This window comes from Mobula birostris, chromosome 3, assembly GCF_030028105.1.
Source record: "Mobula birostris isolate sMobBir1 chromosome 3, sMobBir1.hap1, whole genome shotgun sequence".
Taxonomy (NCBI): domain Eukaryota; kingdom Metazoa; phylum Chordata; class Chondrichthyes; order Myliobatiformes; family Myliobatidae; genus Mobula; species Mobula birostris.
Window position 1 is genome coordinate 40889570 of NC_092372.1, and position 19352 is coordinate 40908921.

Below are 19352 nucleotides of genomic sequence, written 5' to 3' on the forward strand. Positions count from 1 at the left end.
AAATTATGCCAGTAAATTATGAAGTAAGTCCAGGACCAGCCTATCGGCTCAGGGTGTGTGACACTCCAAGTTAGGAGTTGTAAAGTTTGATGGCCACAGGCAGGAATGACTTCCTATGACGCTCTGTGTTGCATCTCGGTGGAATGAGTCTCTGGCTGAATGTACTCCTGTGCCCACCCAGTACATTATGTAGTGGATGGGAGACATTGACCAAGATGGCACGCAACTTAGACAGCATCTTCTTTTCAGACACCACCATGAGAGAGTCCAGTTCCATCCCTACAACATCACTGGCCTTACGAATGAGTTTGTTGATTCTGTTGGTGTCTGCTACCCTCAGCCTGCTGCCCCAGCACACAATAGCAAATATGATAGCACTGGCCACCACAGACTCGTAGAACATCCTCAGCATTGTCCGGCAGATGTTAAAGGACCTCAGTCTCCACAGGAAATAGAGACGGCTCTGACCCTTCTTGTAGACAGCTTCAGTGTTCTTAGAGCAGTCCAGTTTATTGTCAATTTGTATCCCCAGGTAATTGTACTCCTCCACCATGTCCATACTGACCCCCTGGATGGAAACAGGGGTCTCCGGTACCTTAGCTCTCCTCAGGTCTACCACAAGCTCCTTAGTCTTTTCCCTGAAAAATTTCCAAATTCATTGAATAATTTTAGCAAGGCAGGAATAGGTTCTTCAGGATTAGATACATAAACCAATAAGTCATCAGCAGAGAAATCTTATGAATAGTCTCATTTACACAGATCCCATGAATAATTTTAGCTCCACGAAGAGCAATAGCAAGGGGTTCTAATATAAAATTAAATAACAAGGACAGTTGACAACCTTGTCTTGTCCCCCGTGAAAGCTGAAAAAAGGAGACCTACAGTTGTTAGTGATAACAGTAGCAATAGGAGCTTTAAATATCATTCTAATACAATTATTAAAATTAATACCAAAACCAAATTTCTCTAAAACATGAAATAAATATTTCCATTCGACTGGATCGAATGCTTTTTTAGCATCCAAAGAGACGATGCTTTGTGGAGTTTTAAAAGAGGGCGAATATATAATATTAGATAGTCTCCGAACATTTGAAAAAGAATAACAACCCTTTATAAAGCCTGACACATAAAAGTTGCTGGTGAACGCAGCAGGCCAGGCAGCACCTCTAGGAAGAGGTACAGTCAACATTTCGGGCTGAGACCCTTCATCAGGACTAACTGAAAGAAGAGCTATTAAGAGATTTGAAAGTGGGAGCGGGAGGAGGAGATCCAAAATAATAGGAGAAGACAGGAGGGGGAGGGATGGAGCCAAGAGCTGGACAGTTGATTGGCAAAAGGGATATGAGAGGATCATGGGATGGGAGGCCAAGGGAGAAAGAAAAGGGGGAGGGGGGGAAAAAAACCAGAGGATGGGCAAGGGGTATAGTGAGGGGGACAGAGGGAGAAAAAGGAGAGAGAGAAAAAGAATGTGTGTACATAAATAAATAACGAATGGGGTACGAGGGGGAGGTGGGGCATTAGCGGAAGTTTGAGAAGTCAATGTTCATGCCATCAGGTTGGAGGCTACCCAGACGGAATATAAGGTGTTGTTCCTCCAACCTGAGTGTGGCTTCATCTTTACAGTAGAGGAGGCCGTGGATAGACATATCAGAATGGGAATAGGACGTGGAATTAAAATGTGTGGCCACTGGAAGATCCTGCTTTCTCTGGCGGACAGAGCATAGGTGTTCAGCGAAACAATCTCCCAGTCTGCGTCGGGTCTCGCCAATATATAGAAGGCCATATCGGGAGCACCGGACCCAGTATATCACCCCAGCCGACTCACAGGTGAAGTGTTACCTCACCTGAAAGGACTGTCTGGGGCCCTGAATGGTAGCGAGGGAGGAAGTGTAAGGGCATGTGTAGCACTTGTTCCATTTACAAGGATAGGTGCCAGGAGGGAGATCGGTGGGGAGGGATGGGGGGACGAATGGACAAGGGAGTTGGGTAGGGAGCGATCCCTGCGGACAGCAGAGAGAGGTGGGGAGGGAAAGATGTGCTTAGTGGTGGGATCCCGTTGGAGGTGGTGGAAGTTAGGGAGAATTATATGTTGGACCCGGAGTCTGGTGGGGTGGTTGGTGAGGACAAGGGGAACCTTATTCCTAGTGGGGTGGCGGGAGGATGGAGTGAGAGCAGATGTGCCTGAAATGGGGGAGATGCGTTTGAGAGCAGAGTTGATGGTGGAGGAAGGGAAGCCCCTTTCTTTAAAAAAGGACATCTCCTTCGTCCTGGAATGAAAAACCTCACCTGACAGCAGATGCGATGGAGACGGAGGAATTGTGAGAAGGGGGTGGCATTTTTGCAAGAGACAGGGTGAGAAGAGGAATAGTCCAGATAGCTGTGAGAGTCAGTAGGCTTATAGTAGACATCAGTAGATAAGCTGTCTCCAGAGACAGAGACAGAAAGATCTAGAAAGGGGAGGGAGGTGTTGGAAATGGACCAGGTAAACTTGAGGGCAGGGTGAAAGTTGGAGGCAAAGTTAATGAAGTCAACGAGCTCAGCATGCGTGCAGGAAGCAGCGCCAATGCAGTCGTCTATGTAGCGAAGGAAAAGTGGGGGACAGATACCAGAATAGGTACAGAACATAGATTGTTCCACAAGCCAACAAAAAGGCAGGCATAGCTAGGACCCATACAGGTGCCCATGGCTACACCTTTAGTTTGGAGGAAGTGGGAGGAGCCAAAGGAGAAATTATTAAGAGTAAGGACTAATTCCGCTAGACGGAGCAGAGTGGTGGTAGAGGGGAACTGATTAGGTCTGGAATCCAAAAAGAAGTGTTCCCCCTCAAGAATCAGCAAATAAAAATTTTAAATTCGAAGTTTAAACTTGGGGGAGAGAGACAAAACTAAGAGCAACACAAGATTGCTGCTACTCCATTTGCAGACAGGCGCGGTCTCCACTGTGATCCTTAATTTAAAATGCCTCCAATCCTCAGACGAATGGAATAGTATAAATATTCTTGAAATTTAGTATTGTTTTGATCATAGTCCTTTGAATCATCTCTAAGATTCTCTGCTACTTAAGGAAATTAGAACTATACACAATACACTAAGTATATCCTCACCAAATAGTTTTAACTTTTACACAATCTAACACAATCTTTCATCAAATTGCATTAGACCATGATAATATATTAACTGTGGCTCCCAACATTGATACCTCTTGCACATAGATGAATTAGATTCTAATTGTGACAGCCTCATGGGGTTGATTAATTTACTCCATCTTCTGCATTCGTATGTTCATAATATTTGATGAATATCACAGCATGGTGCATAGATGACCAGAGATTTCATTTGCAACATCAATGACTTTCATCCAGATTTTCTTTGAAGATGACCAATGACAATCATCCTGATTCTGAACTTTGAAGGTCCACACATATCTGTTTATATAAATAATGTCCCTCTGTTTGTGTAATTGTTTCCAGTTTCCAGTTGGATATAATACATGACATCTGATCCCCCATGATATAGTAGATGCTGAGAGCTTCTCAGCTCAGATTGTGTCTCCCAGAAGTTAGGGAACACAGTATTTATGGTCGACCAATATCCATTAATTTTCTCAAAAATCCCATTTGTCTAGTGATTGCAGGAGCTCCATTCCCTAAATAGATTAGGATTCTTGAGTGTATGCTAACCTCTCAAAATGGCATAATGCTTAGCAATGACTCAATTTTTTCTGTCTGAATTCTGTCATATCTAAGATTTGTTTTCTTTTTCAATATCGGAGAGATACTAGCTTCCTGATAAGCCATTAAATACAGGATCCAGAAGTTGATATAAAACCTTCCTTACTTCCTTTAGCAATCTGATGATAAATGGTAGTCCAAGATAATTAACCTGAGTGCTATACATTGTGCAAAAGCGTGGTTTATAATGCAGCAAAAATGGGAGGAAATATTGTCATCTAAATACGTAAAGCAGGAGCCCAGTGGAAAGTCGGAATCAATATTCAACACATTCCCAGTACTGCATGTGGACAGAGATAAAAGTCAAGAAAGAGCAATCATAACCAATTCAACAACTGTACGGTATTAACAACAGAACAATTTACATTTATATAAGAACTTTAATGCAGGATTTTAAATCATTGAGTGGAGGTCTAGACAACACAAGTTATGCTAAGAAAGAAGGCACAGATTGAAAACCAGTTCCTTTATTAACAATAGGGAAGGTTTTTACTTCTATTATCCATTATTACCATTTGAAGTCGTCCTTCCAAAAATTAAGTTGTTTTACGATATATTTAAGATAGATGCCTTGCGTCTATCACAGGTGAATGCACTTGAATTTCAAGCTTCCAAGCCTTCATAATCATACTTTGATCAAACATTGGACTATGCACCCTTCCCACTTTGCAAATCGATGTAGTAGTAGATCTGCCAAAATAGGTTTGATCCATGCAAGAGAAAAGAAAGGAAAGGAGAGAGAAAGAAAGAGAGAGAGTGAAAGGGGGGGGAGAGAGAGAGAGAGACAGTGACAGAGAGAGAGAGAGTCGATACATTGTTGCAAGAAAATACTGCGACACTGGTGCACCTCAGGGGTGTGTGCTTAGCCCACTGCTCCACTCTCTGTAGACACATGACTGTGTGGCTCGGCATAGCTCAAATACCATCTACAAATTTGCTGACAATACAACCATTGTTGGTAGAATCTCAGGTGGTGACGAGAGGACGGAGACGACGTACAGGAGTGAGATATGCCAACTAGTGGAGTGGTGCCGCAGCAACAACCTGGCATTCAACGTCAGTAAGACGAAAGAGCAGATTGTAGTCTTCAGGAAGGGTAAGACGAAGGAACACATACCAGTCCTCATAGAGGGATCAGAAGTGGAGAGAGTGAGCAGCTTCAAGTTCCTGGATGCCAAGATCTCTGAGGATCTAACCTGGTCCCAACACACTGATGTAGTCATAAAGAAGGCAAGACAGCGGCTATACTTTATTAGGAGTTTGAAGCGATTTGGCATGTCAACAAATACACTCAAAAACTTCTATAATTGTAGTGTCGAGAGCATTCTGACAGGCTGCATCACTGTCAGGTATGGAGGGGCTACTGCACAGGACCGGAAGAAGCTGCAGAAGGATGTAACTCTAGTCAGCTCCATCTTAGGCACTAGCCTACAAAATACCCAGGACATCTTTAGGGAGCGGTGTCTCAGATAGGCAGCGTCCATTATTAAAGACCTCCAGCACCCAGGCCATGCCCTTTTCTCACTGTTACCATTAGGTAGGAGAGACAGAAGCCTGAAGGCACACACTCAGTGATTCAGAAACAGCTTCTTCCCCTCTGCCATCCGATTCCTAAATGGACTTCGAAGCTTTGGACACTATCTCACTTTTTTTAATATACAGTATTTCTGTTTTTGCAGGTTTTTAATAATCTATTCAATATACATACTTGATTTACTTGTTTATTTATTACTATGTTTTATTTTATTTATTTTTCTCTCTCTCTGCTAGATTATGTATTGCATTGAACTGCTGCTGCTAAGTGAACAAATTTCACGTGATATGCCGGTGATAATAAACCTGATTCTGATTCTGATTCTGAAATAGCAACCTGACAGAAGATTTGCTTGGGCCTTGGCAATAGAAAAAGGGGCAAATTTTGAAAGGAATGGTTACAAAAAACAGCAAAAAAATTAGGTGTATTTTACCATCTTGTGAAGCCATTAAACAATCCCAATCCCAATATTATTATCATGGGGGCAATTCCTGTTCCCTAATTTATATTGAAATTAGGACTTTATTTAGAAACTCAATAAAATATTAGCATTGGCATATGGTTCAAGGATTAATTATGTGCAAAAGACACGGGTGCGGAAGGTTGTAGTCTGAATCTGTTCATGCTTTGGAATTCATTCTTTCTAAAAGGATTTGCATAGACACTTGAGCAAAAGTACTTTGCAGGGCCTTGGGGAGAGAGCAGGAAAATGGTCTGACTGAATGCTCTCTGAGGATCCAACATGTGTTTGGCAACCTACCTACTTCATAATAATTCTATGATTCAACATTTTCTTCAACAGTGATTGAGGAAACTGATAAAGAGAAGGCTGCAGACATGAGGACGAAATTTTAACCCAGCTTGAATTCCAGTATAGCAACCCATTAAGTTGTTATTTAGCCTCGCCTGCATTTATAAGATGCCCATTGCTACACTTCCACTGCAGACTAATGGCAGGCTAAATTCTGAATCTGGATTGACTTCGTTCTGATCAATGTAAGATTTGCTACTGCTGCAGTTTAAATCTCTGCACCTCTGGATCAGGCATTGTTTCGGTTATCAGATTGTTTAATCCAAATTGGACAATACTTCAGAGATTACTCTTTCAACAAAGACAACACAGACATACGTAGGGCCATACATTGAAGTAGAAATGAATGAATGTCAGAAGTTAAAATGGTAATTATATTTAAATGCTTTGACTGTAAGATACACTGGGAACAATAAAAATACAAGCTCTCTCTGACTGTCATTGCTGGATTTATGTATACGACTTAGTTTTTATTTTCCCTAATGCTCTACTTCATGTACTACAGAGTATTGCTAAGCATCCATTATCTTTAATACAACTTGGAGAACTAGGGATCACTTAAACATCTGAATAATACTCTCCATTAAATCAAAACAATGGCTAAATAAAACAAAACCTTTTATAACAGGGTGAATATCAGATTCAGGTATAAATTGCATATAAGTGAAACTCCTCAGGGCCACCAAAAGCCTTTGGTCTTTAATAACCTGTAATAACCAGAGAATGATGGTTAGAATTTCCCCAAGCAGCTCTATCACCTGTATCTTCAGATATGCTTCATTGTGTCCTCTTAATGTAATACCAATGTCTGAACATGCTCTAATTACAAGTTAATCTACCTTCAACAAGTCTGCACAATAGAATCTATTCGTTCTCTAATGAGAAACCATGAGCATAGGCTATGACCTTCTGTACAACTTCCAGTACATTAACAATACAAGACTACTTATGCCAAATTATCTTTTTCAAGTCTTTAGGTTAATAAACAAATACCCTGAGCATCCCAAACCTAGTCTTTCATTAGCATTACATGATGAGTACTCATGTGAGCATATCTCCAAAGCCTTTCAAACTATTGTGGCAGATACACCTGCACTCACAGGTATATCTTCCTCCTTGGGAGTGATTGTGTTTCTAAATCCAGCTGTCATTTTGTTCCCTGATCAAAAATGGCTGTTAGAAAAAAAATCAAATTAAGTAAATTGCTGTATTAAATTACAAGCATACTTGTAATGGCTTGATCATCAAAGTAATTGGTGATGCTACACTGAAGTTCAATGGTATCATATGATCCTGAAAACTTTATCACCCACTCACCTGTACTTATCGTGTCAGAAACTACCATGCTTGTCACTTTCATCACTGTAAGGTTTTTATTAAACCCAATAAATCTTCCTTAGTGTGTTTGGATGTCCTTAATGACCGATCACATTACAATTATGGATGAAGACCACTTGGCCAATGTTCATTAATCTATCCAAAAGGACTCCACAAATCCTCTTTGTGATATTCAAACTATGTCTTAAGTGATTCCAGGGTTTAGCCTTCACCATTCCAGATGTTTCTGAACTGTAATATACAAGAATATTACAAACTTTACTGGTACTGAAAGCTACAAAATATGTGGATAAATTATTCATTATGCTTTTGTTGTATTACTTTAGAAGATTACTTAAGCAACAATTTGCTCATCCTTTTCCATTTCTTTATAATGAGTGCCATGTACTTTGATTATTTTTGGCTTCAATTTCCCCAGATCTATTTGTGCCATTTCCTACATCTGTTTGTATGAGTACTAAAATTCAACTGTCATAAGCTAGCTGTCATATTTTGTATAATAACAATAACAACTAAGTTTTTTTAATATTATTGATGGCTTTTCTGAACTTGAGTTATCTAGCTATTCCCAAAGCATACAGGCAGCTGTACATTCATAGAAAATCCAACAGCAGCATTCACTAGCATTTAATTATACTGTACATGAAACTTTATAATATGATGAATGTTTAGAAGTTTCAACTATATAAGGAAATGTACTTTTTTAAAATTTACAAACTAAGAAGAACTTGTGCCATGGGATGTTCTACTGATAATCAGAAATGTTTGTTTAAACTGTTTTATCTTGTGCCAACAATCTACTACTAATACTGAACAGCTGTTGAAGTTTTGTCTAATTTTTATTTTTATGTTCTCAGACATTCTGTGCGCTGTCGACGAGATTCGGTGCCCAGTATTTGTTTCGCTTCAGCTGTCAGAAATCTCTCTTTTTATTTGCACATAACCATTTAGTGAGAAAGGTGGCAATTCGCACAGTGACTCATCAATATCCTTTTTAAATTGCTTTCCTGAAAGTGTTTTGGATTTCTGCATTCTAATAAGTTATATAATTTCAATACAAACCATGATGTCCGTACAACAAAGTTTGATTATAACATCGCTAGTGGATGAGTTGTTTGATGGATGTCCCCATTTTCAGTTAACAATGCATCCAGTTTGAGAATGTGGAAAACAAACGTGTTCATTGATTGCCAGAAATGCCACACATGGGTACGGATAATGACAGAGAAAAGACAATCCGAGGCTACTACCTGAAACTAGTGTTAGTTCTATAGGCTATGAAAGTTTTAAAGCCATTCCATCGCTTTACAAAACCGAGAAGACTGTAACACTGTTTCAAAGACCATCACCAAAATGAAACACCTTCTAAAATAAGTTGAACTGAATGAAGAGAATAAATGTGGAAGATCATTCTCAGCCCCACTGAATTGCTAAGACCATTACTAGTAACTGCTTAAGCCCCATTCAATTGCTCTCAGCCTTTTCAGTTTCATATTCCTAATGTAATGCTTCCCCCAAGCCCCCTCCAGCAGTCAATTCATCCTTTTTGTTCCTTCTTCCAAGCTCTCAGCTGGTGAGCTGCCACATGATGCTCCGCCGGCTCCTTCAGTTCATTGGCCTCATGTAAACAAGAACAGAAGTCTATTATCAAGTTTGACACATGCCTAACCATTCCCATTAAGAGTTTGATTCCGAGACCAATTTTGTGACAGCCTACCGGCCTGAATTAATTTTTAGGTCTTTGTCTTCTAATAGTACACATATGTTCAAGAACTGGTTCTTCAATATTGCCTCAGGATTCAATTGTTATGGAAAAAGGCCAAACTTTTTATTATAGCTTGCATGCCATGGAAGGTTTTTAAAAAAGCCCTAGATGCAACAGTTTGAACACAAGTTCTTGAAATGTGATTGGGAATTTTTCTTATTTCTTAGATTTGATCAGATGTTCAAAGTAATTACATAAAATCACCAAAAACCTTCGTGTACTGATGATCTACCTCTATCACAGAGCAGCAGGTTTTGCCCTCTCCCCTCTCCCCATCCCCCCCCACCAATTTCTGCCCTCAACAATGACGAGGACTACATTCATTAGGATAGCACTGCCTTTTGAGTGATTCAGGAAAACCCATTACTTTTGTATACAGAACCATCACTTTGTTTCCAGTATCACTCTGGAACTACTTACCACAATTCTACTTTGTTTTTTAAGAATAGTATCTACAACAGAAAAACATTTATGTTGTAGCGTACCATTATATTACAATCAATTTATAGCAAGTGTTCGATCATCAACCACCACAGTATATTTTGGCAACTATGAGATATTCAGGTAAATTTAAGTAGCATGCTCTCCGATTGATTAAATTATCTTTTTATGTAATGTTTTCAGGTTTGGTTGAATGTTTTTTTCTGTTTACATTTCTAAGAGTTCTGTTTGTTTTCCTTAGCACATGGATACATATTTTAATTTAGTTATCATTGGAACAATCTTTGTGAATATGCTACTGCTGGCAATGAATAAAAATTTTGTCATTATTGAGTGAGTATATGTCATCTAGCATGTACTTTAATATATATGCTACACAGTTATATAAAGATTAGTTAATTAAGTAGCTAGTATGTTGTGGGGTTGCACTGGTTTGGTTTGTATGTCACAGAAACAAAATGTTCCGTTTTCTCTGTTTTGTGTTTGTATTAAAGGCACAGACCAGAGGAAACTTTTACTGGTCACATTTACATAAGGGGGAAAGACATTTTTGGCAGCACGTTTTATTATTTATTGCAAAACCCTCTTCTGAGAGAGTGACAAGAATTCACTGCCAAATGGAGTAGCTGAGGCAAATAACATATCTGCCTTGCAGTGTTTGAAGGAGAAAAGCATGGAAGTATTAATTAATGTGGGATTAAATAAGGCAGGGGAGGCTCCTGTGGAGTTTAAAGATTACCATAGATCTGATGGGCCAAATGGCCTTTTTCTGTGCTATAATTTTTCCATGTAGTTCATTATCTGACAATATCAATGGACCTGGGTACCCAGCATATTCAGATTATTGCCCGTGCAGTGAAAATGCAGTTTCAATCATTCAATAAACCTGTAATGATCATCATTATTATAATCATTATAATCATCATAAGTCATCAGATGGGATCATCATTGATCACCTGCCTGTAGCAACCTGGTTCTGATGGTATGTGAAGTGACTCCGGTTAGAAGCACAATAGCCATAGTATTCCATTTCCTGAAGCCAGTTCTATAGTTTTGGTATTACCTGAATCACTGAACATATGTAACTGTTACAGATATGCTGTTTAAATCAAATCTCTCTCTCCTCCACCTCCTTCTCCCACTCACTCTCTCTCTCTATCTCCAAACTTCCTTCTTTTTTCTTTTTTAATCTTTTTATTAGTTTTCAAGTTTATAAACATAATAACAATAGTGATATAAAGAGACTGAAATTACATTATTGGTAATAAACATATACAAGGAAACTACAAATAGTACAAGTGTAATAGACTTCCAAGCTGTTAATATAATTAATCATGAAGAGAAAAGAAATAAAAAGAAAAGGATATCACAAAGAAAAAAACAAACAGAACAAAACAGGGCTGAACCAATATATTAGATCGAATACATTCATTAATGTCGTCAACTCCGCTCCTCCATTCATATATACTAAGTTAATAAAAAGGATTCGGAAAAGGTCAAACTACATCATATGAAAATGTTGAATAAATGGCTTCCAAGTCTCTTCAAATTTAACTGATGGATCAAAAATGACACTTCTGATTTTTTCTAAATTTAAACATGATATAGTTTGGGAAACCCATTGAAATGTAGTAGGAGGATTGGTCTCTTTCCAATTCAAACTTCCAATTCTTAATTACTGCTTTAATGGATATTCTTCCATTTTTCCCTTTTATGGAGAAAAAAAAAGCAAGAGACAGTCAGATAAACTTGCCACTTATGTGCCCTTTGAATTTCTGTGTTTTTTTTAGGAGAAAAGGTTGTAGAATGAAATACTGTATTGTAATACCTTGTGTTTCCTTAATGTCTTTCACAGTGGATGTGTTGGATCTATGCATTTGACCTAGAGGTAAATAAAAAGAGAATCAAGAAAGATGAGGTGGAAGTGGTGGTGGGTTTGGTAGGAAAGGAATAGCAGAATATGGTAACGCAAAGAGGAGGGGGGAGAATTAAACAATATGTATACAAAAAGGAAATTGTAATGAACACTAAGCACCAATGCAATTGGAACCTCTGGAGATAATTTTCCTTTATCTAGTACAGAGCTAATAAGATTATTGACCAACATTCAAAATTAGCCTGACTACACTGAGTGGTTTAGTTCCATCTAAAGGAACAGTAATGGATTGTTGAAGAAATTTTTATAATGAAATAAAATTGGGTGAATTATGGATCAGAATTACATGAGCCAAAATGATATTTTTGTCACAAAGTAGTATCTCCTAACCCAGTTCAAATTCCATCAGGGAAGCATAATTGGTCATGTTCAAATATTTCACCCTGTCTTCACATTTTATTTCCATCCTTAAGGTAAGAAGTTAACTTTGACTGCTTTTGAGGAGACACAGTTACACAGCTGGTATTCTCATCAGCCCCACTCCCAACACCTCACACCCACCACCTTAAATGCATATGTCCCTGTTCAAGGGTACTTTTTCCCTTCTGTTATAATACAAATCATTGTTGAAACTGTATTGCTTTCTGGTGCTCTTAATTTGTTTTTCCTTGTTTTGTTTTCAACAATTAGTAAATGTTGAACCCTTCCCCCAAGATACAGATCAAGTTAATTGCAGCCAGAACTTTGAAACGTAGCAAACCAGATTTATTCATGAAGCATATTGAAGCAAAACTACTTGCATATATGTATATTCCTAATATTCTATTTATCTTTGTCAGTCTCCTTTTTACAGCAATATATACTTTGGAAGTAATTATTAAAGTATTGGCTCGAGGCTTTGCCCTACACACATTTTCATACCTCCGAAATCCTTGGAACTGGTTGGACTTTACAGTAGTTTTGTTAGCGTAAGTGAAATTTTGTTATTGTTCTAAAGGTATTGACTTCAGAACGCTTCATGTTTGCTTTGTACCTGCAATTTTTAATAGCACTTAGCTGTAAGTGATTATTCAAGTTTGATTCCTGAGAACTGATTATGGCAAGGTTTAGTGGTTAAAAGATTTAAGAACCAGTTGCACACCATTGAATGTAAAATTACACACAAAATAAAGTAAACTGAAAATGCGTGTGAAAGGATCAAACAGTTCAAAGAATGAAATGGTGAAACTCCAAGTTCTACTCCACTTGCAGGCTTATTTTGGAAAATAATAAGTAGATCGTTTCCAACTGTTTAGTTGGTACATCAGGTACATAATATCCTCCCGTGTTTAAATTATTCATGTTTTATCCGTTTCTGTTATTTTTTTCTTCTTCTCCAGGTCACTGAAGGGGAAAACATTTATATTAAAAGCAAAAGTCTTTGGATTGTTCTGATGGTTGAATTGGAACTGATTGGTGTAATGCACACATCTCACACATTGATTATGAGCACAATCTGGGCTTTCACCTTTGCCAATTCATATTATTTAGCTGCTGGCAGCTGTGTGAGAGCAACTGAGGTGACTCACAGTTACAATTTTTCTTCCCTGCTAATTGAAAGGAGATGTGTGCAACAGATTCCAAAATTATGTCATGTTAAATGAAAGGTTAAGTTCTGTGTTTTTTGTACAAAATACTTCTCTCATTAAATACTGAAAATATGTTGATGAGAACAGTTTTGAAACTGTACAGACAATAGTCTGGACAAATCTCCTTCTATTGTTGGTTACCCATAATGGTTGGATAAATTTATGAAAACAGAAGAGCAAAAGCAAGTGATTGAACCACAATGTCTTGTAAAATCACTTAATTAGTATAGTATTCTATAATCCAGGAAATAGTATATGGATGATACAAAGCTAGAAGGGGAAGTGAGCAATGAGAAGAATACCTAGAGTTTGCAAAGGGACTACAGACAGATTAAGCAACTGCATAAGAAGATGCAAGGTGGAATAATCATCAACTCATAGTGCTTTACAGTTTGGAAACAAAATGTTCAAAAAAGTTCAAAAACTAAGTTTATTATTGCAGTAAATACATGTCACCATATACTACCGTGAGATTCAATTTCTTTTGGGCATTCATAGTGGAACAAAGAAATATAATAGAATCAATGAAAAACTACACATAAACTAAGACTGACAAAAAAATGTGCAATGCCGAACCTGCAAAACTTCGAAGAAAGTAAAGACGCTGCCATGCCTTCTCCATCAAATCTATGCCAACCATCAAGCACCTATTTATACCAATCCTACTCTAACTCATTTAAATCCCCAGGCACCCATTTATACCAATCCTACACTAACTCCCCACATTCCCATCAACTTCTCCCAAATTCGACCAGTCATCTACAAATGAGGAACAATTTACAGTGGCCATTTGACCAATAAACCCACACATTTTTGGAATGTAGAACAAAACCAAAGGGCCTGGAGGAAACCTATGTGGTTACAGGGAGAATGTGAAAACTCCACAGACACCATCTGGAGCTATCAGGCAGCAGCTTAACTAGCTGTGGGAAGAGTAGAGAGGAAAAAACAAATACCTGCCAGACAGTGAGAAAGTAATGAATATTTAAAAACAGTGTGATTTTTATGTGCCAACACAAGAAATAAACTTGCATGTACAGTAAATAACTAGAAAGGCAAATGATGTATTGGCATTTATTGCAAGGAGTTTGGAGTTCAGAAGTAGGGAGGTTTTGTTGAGATTGTGCAGGGTTTCTATTTAAAGTACAGTGGATTCCAGTTAATTGGGACACATCAGAACCAATACATTTTGGTCTAATTAGCCAAAGTTTCATGGAAATAGTTTAAAAAATATATTTTTAAAAAACAGATTACCATTTAATTGAGTAACAAATTAAGTATTTAAGTGAAAAATAGAACAAATTAGAATACTATCAATACTAATACAGTACTATAAAATTGTGTATTATAGTTATTGGTGGAGGAGTTCATCCAGTGTACGCAATGAACAAAATCATCGCAGACATCTAGTACAGACAATGGACTGCCTTTATACAATACTGTTGATGTCTACATCCTCCAAATCTTCATTTTCATTGTAATATTCAAGATGATTGTTAATACCTTCAAATTCTTCATAGTGTCTAACTTGTTGAAGTAATGAAATTATTTCATTTTCACTCCAGGCCATTTCAGCATCTCCAAGGCTGAATGCTTGAAACCACAGTGAACAAAACTGTTCTGAATTGTTTTACTACTTATTTCTTACCAACTATCAGCAACAAAAATCACTGCTTTTTGAACACAACACATGCAACTGATGCTATTTAAAAACTGTGCTTTCTAAGAACGGTGTAGAGTCTAACGGCCACACAAGTGCACACGATTGACGCTAGTTAGAAATTATTTGGCAACAATCTCCTTGCTCAATTAAGTGGCATAGTGACCAAATAAATTAAGGGGATCCTGGCTATTTTCCCAATTAGTTTTTGTTCTTTAAGTGTTGGCCCAAATAAGCAGCTGCACCAATCAATCAATGGCGCAATTAACCGGAATCCAGTGCATTTATACACTTTAATTTACCTTCCTATAGAAGTGTGTTCTGGCAGCACAGTCAATACAGAATAGATTCACAAGATGCATTTACAGAGGACTTTCAAAGTTCAAAGTAAATCTATTATCAAAGTACATATATATCACCAAAAAAGACAACAATGTGCAAATACAAAAAAATAAAGAAATAATTTAAAAATTATATCTAAAAAGTAAGTCCACCAGTTGTGGAAACATTTCGATGTTGGGGCAAGTGAAGTTGAGTGAAACCATCCCCTCTGGTTCAAAAGCCTGATAGTTGAGGGATAATAGCTGTTCCTGACCTGATGATGTGGGTCCTGGGGCTCCCATATCTTCTTCCTGATGCCAGCAGCAAGAACAGAACATGTCCTGGATGGTGGGGCTGTTGATGATGGATGCTGTTTTCTTGTGACAATGGTGGGGAGAGCTTTACCCATGATGGACTAGGACGTATCCATTAGTTTTCCTAGGCTCTTCCCTTCAAGGGCATTGGTGCTTCCATACCAGGCCCTGATGCCAGGCCCTATTTAACTATTTATGGTTCTATTACTATTTATTATTTATCTATTTATGGTTCTATTACTATTTATTATTTGTGGAGCAACTGTAACGAATGAAAACCAATTTCCCCCGGGATCAATAAAGTATGACTATGACTATGACTATGTCTATGCGACCAGTCAATATACTCCCCAATACACATCTATAGAAGTTCATCAAAGTTTTAGGTGACATGCCAAATCTTTACAAACTTCTGAGAAAGTAGAGGTGCTAACATGCTTTCTTTATAATGGCTCTTATGTGCTGGACCGCGGACAGGTCCCCTGAAATAATAGCACTGAAGAATTTAAAGTTGCTGACCCTCTCCATCTCTGATCCCCTGATGAGAACTGGCTCATGGGTTTCTGGCTTCCTCCTCCTCAAGTCCTTGGTCTTGCTGACATTGGGTGAGAAGTGTTGTTGTGGCACCACTATGTGTCCAATGAGGTGAGATTACACAAGATTGGCTATACTCTCCAGAATGCAGAAAAATGAGAAACAATTTCATTCAGATGTAAAAAGTTCTTGACTAAAATTGAGGCATTATGCTGGCAGAGCTCCAACACAGAGCAATGTGTGTGCTAAACAACAAATGTAGCATACAATAGATGGAGTTAGGTGTACACATAGCTAAAAAGGCATATTTTGGCTTCACAAGTCTGCCACATTTAATTACGATCGGTGTGGGCAATTAAGGTAATGGTCTCCAAGAACCTCCACAATTTTGAAGGATCCCATCTTGTGAGTGCTAAAACATTTATACACATCTTTAACTCTTCTAAATTGGTGCTTCATCTCAACTTTCTTCTGAAGTGACCAACATCACAGAGGCCAGATTCAGCCAATAAATTTATTTATTTATTTATTGAGATACAGCAAGGAATAGGCTCTTCCAGCCCTTCGAGCCACCACCCAGAAACCCCAGATTTAATCCTAGCCTAATTGTGGGACAATTTACAATGACCAATTAACCTACTAACCCGGACGTTTTTGGACTGTGGGAGGAAACCAGAGAACCTGGAGGAGTTCTATACGGTCACGGTGAGAATGTACTAACTACTTACAGACTGTGGTGAGAATTAAACCCGGGTCATTGGTACTATAAGGTGCTGTGCTAACAACTACATTACCTCTAGACATATAAAATAAATGGGCAAGAATCATCGTTTTAATCAAATGAATTTCATTTTCACTGAAAATGCTTGGAACCTTTCTTCTTTGGTAGAATTTCATACAGGACCCTAATACACAACTTGCAAACTTTAACTTACAAAACTTAGATAAGTTACAAAATTTACCAAAATGCTGAAACAATTCACATATAAAAAAGTAACATAATACAATGCAGGAAGGATATACAGCCAATGCTGTTTGAGGAGATTTTCAACAATATAGATGTCTTCACTCTTGATGGCTTTTTTCATTTGTACTTGATGTTTCCCCTAGTTCTTTCAGGGTGCAGGAAGTTACAGTTTGCAATTTTTGATAACTTGAAGATTTCCCTGTAAACCATTTGCTCTCAGGTGTTAGTGTTAGAATTTTCCTGAAAAGCAGCAATATTGGGATAAACAACAGGATCGCCCAAGCAGGGCAAGTTACTGGAACAGGTTCCAACAGAAATCTATATCCATCAGGAATTTGGAATCAATCCTCCAACTAAAACTTCAACAGGAAATACTATGTAAGATGCCACTTGAATCTATCCATGCATTTTCTTTCTCCAGCGCCCTCTGAGTGGTTTATACAAACAGCTATGGAGGTTACAGTTGTCAATTTCAGCATATATTGGAACTACCTTGACTTTTAGCTATTGCATGGCCACATATTCCGCTGTCAATCATGCCAGTCAATGCTTGACATCTTGCACAACCCATTATCACAGCACATATACAATGAAACACTTGCTGGTGTCACTCAAAATCTGATCGAGCAGACCATCTGATACAATAGAGCTTTTCAGGTCTCTACTCCCTCTGCCTGATCTGTTGGTCATTTCTTACACCTCTGGCCTGCATTTCATAGCTTATTCCTGTCCCTCTGTTTGGTTTTCCTCTTTCCTTTCCATCTGGACACATTGCAGCCTTTGGCACTCAACACAGAAAAAAAAACAAGTTTAAGACAACTCTGTTTTTCTGCTGCATCATGACAACACAGTTCTGCTGTACAATATACAACTGTAATATTAACAGTTTAACTCTGTCTAACCTACAGAGCCTTTCATACAATCCTGAACTATATTTAGCAGCTTTGTTTGATCTTCCTTCTTTCTCTCACTCACTTTCTCTATTTTTCCTTATTTTCCTTTCCATTCCTTGTTCTGGATCTTTGAATGGACAATGAAACTATATACACTACCTCACAATTTTTTTCTTTATTTGCTCTCTTTTTGCACTACTTATATATATTTATTGTCATTTATAGTATTTTTGTTATTGCGTATTACACAATCCTGCTGCCAGTACACACCAAATTTCACAACATATGCCAATGGTATTAAACTTGATTCTGATACTGAACTCTGATTCCGATTCCTGTTCTGATGTAGGCGCCTTACTTTGAAATGCTAACTGTATTTCTCTTCCTACAGATGCTGTCTGACCCTTAGAGTCTCGGCAACATTTTTCTACTTTTGACATATTTTACTCGTCTGCACAGCTCTGAAGATGTTCTGCAGTAGCTGCAGAATAGGTTTCAAAATCAGTGGTGGTTTGATGTATTCCGCTCAACTACACTGCACAGCTTGAAAGGGTTATGGAAAGATAAATCAAATAAGATTCAGACTTTGAAAACAGAGATGATAATTTTCCACCCTAGAGGGTGTGGAAGTTCGGTGCGTGGGTATATTTATGGCCAAAACAAGAAAATGTTTTGGATGGCGCAGGAAAGTGTTAAAAGATTAGCCATGATCTCATTAAGTGGCAGGTATTATGAGCTAGATTACCTAGTCCTGCTTTTCTTTCTTTTGTTCCTACATTCTTCTGAGGACATAGCCTTTCTCACCAGCTATACAGTGAGCAGTCAAGAAAGAGTGGTACCGAGAAAATGTAGGAGGAGACAATCTTAACAGGTCTTTTTCTCCTTGCCTACAGATCAATGTTCTACCAGTAACTTCATTCCAAACTTTCCATTCATGAAGATTCGCCCTCTGAATCCCATTCAAATTCAGAACTGGTTTACCGATAGGAAGTGGCTGTAGATGGAGCATGTTCTGCCTGGAGGACAGTGACCAGTGGTAATCCACAAAGATTTGCTCTGGGACCACTGATCTTTGTGATTTTTATAATGAGGAAATGTTAGTAAATTTGCAGATGACATGAAGCTAGTGGTGTTGTGGATAGTGTAGAAGGTTGTCATCGGTTAAAGTGAGATATTGACAGGATGTAGAGCTGGCTGAGAGGTGGCAGATGGTGTTCAACTCAGAAAAGTGTGAAGTGATTATCTTTGGAAGGTCAAAGGTTGAATTTGAACACAGAATATGGGGTTATTGGCAGAATTCTTAGCAACGTGGAGGAACACAGGGATCTTGGGGTTCACATCCAAAGATTCCCCAAGGTTATCATGCAAGTTGATAGGTTCGTGAAGAAGGCATATGATTTATTGGCATTCATTAATCAGGGGATTGAATTCAAGAGCCACAAGGTAATGTTGCAGCTCCAAAGGGCCTTGGTTAAAGCACACTTGGAATATTGTGTTCATTTCTGGTTACTTCATTATTGGAAGGATTTGGAAGCTGTAG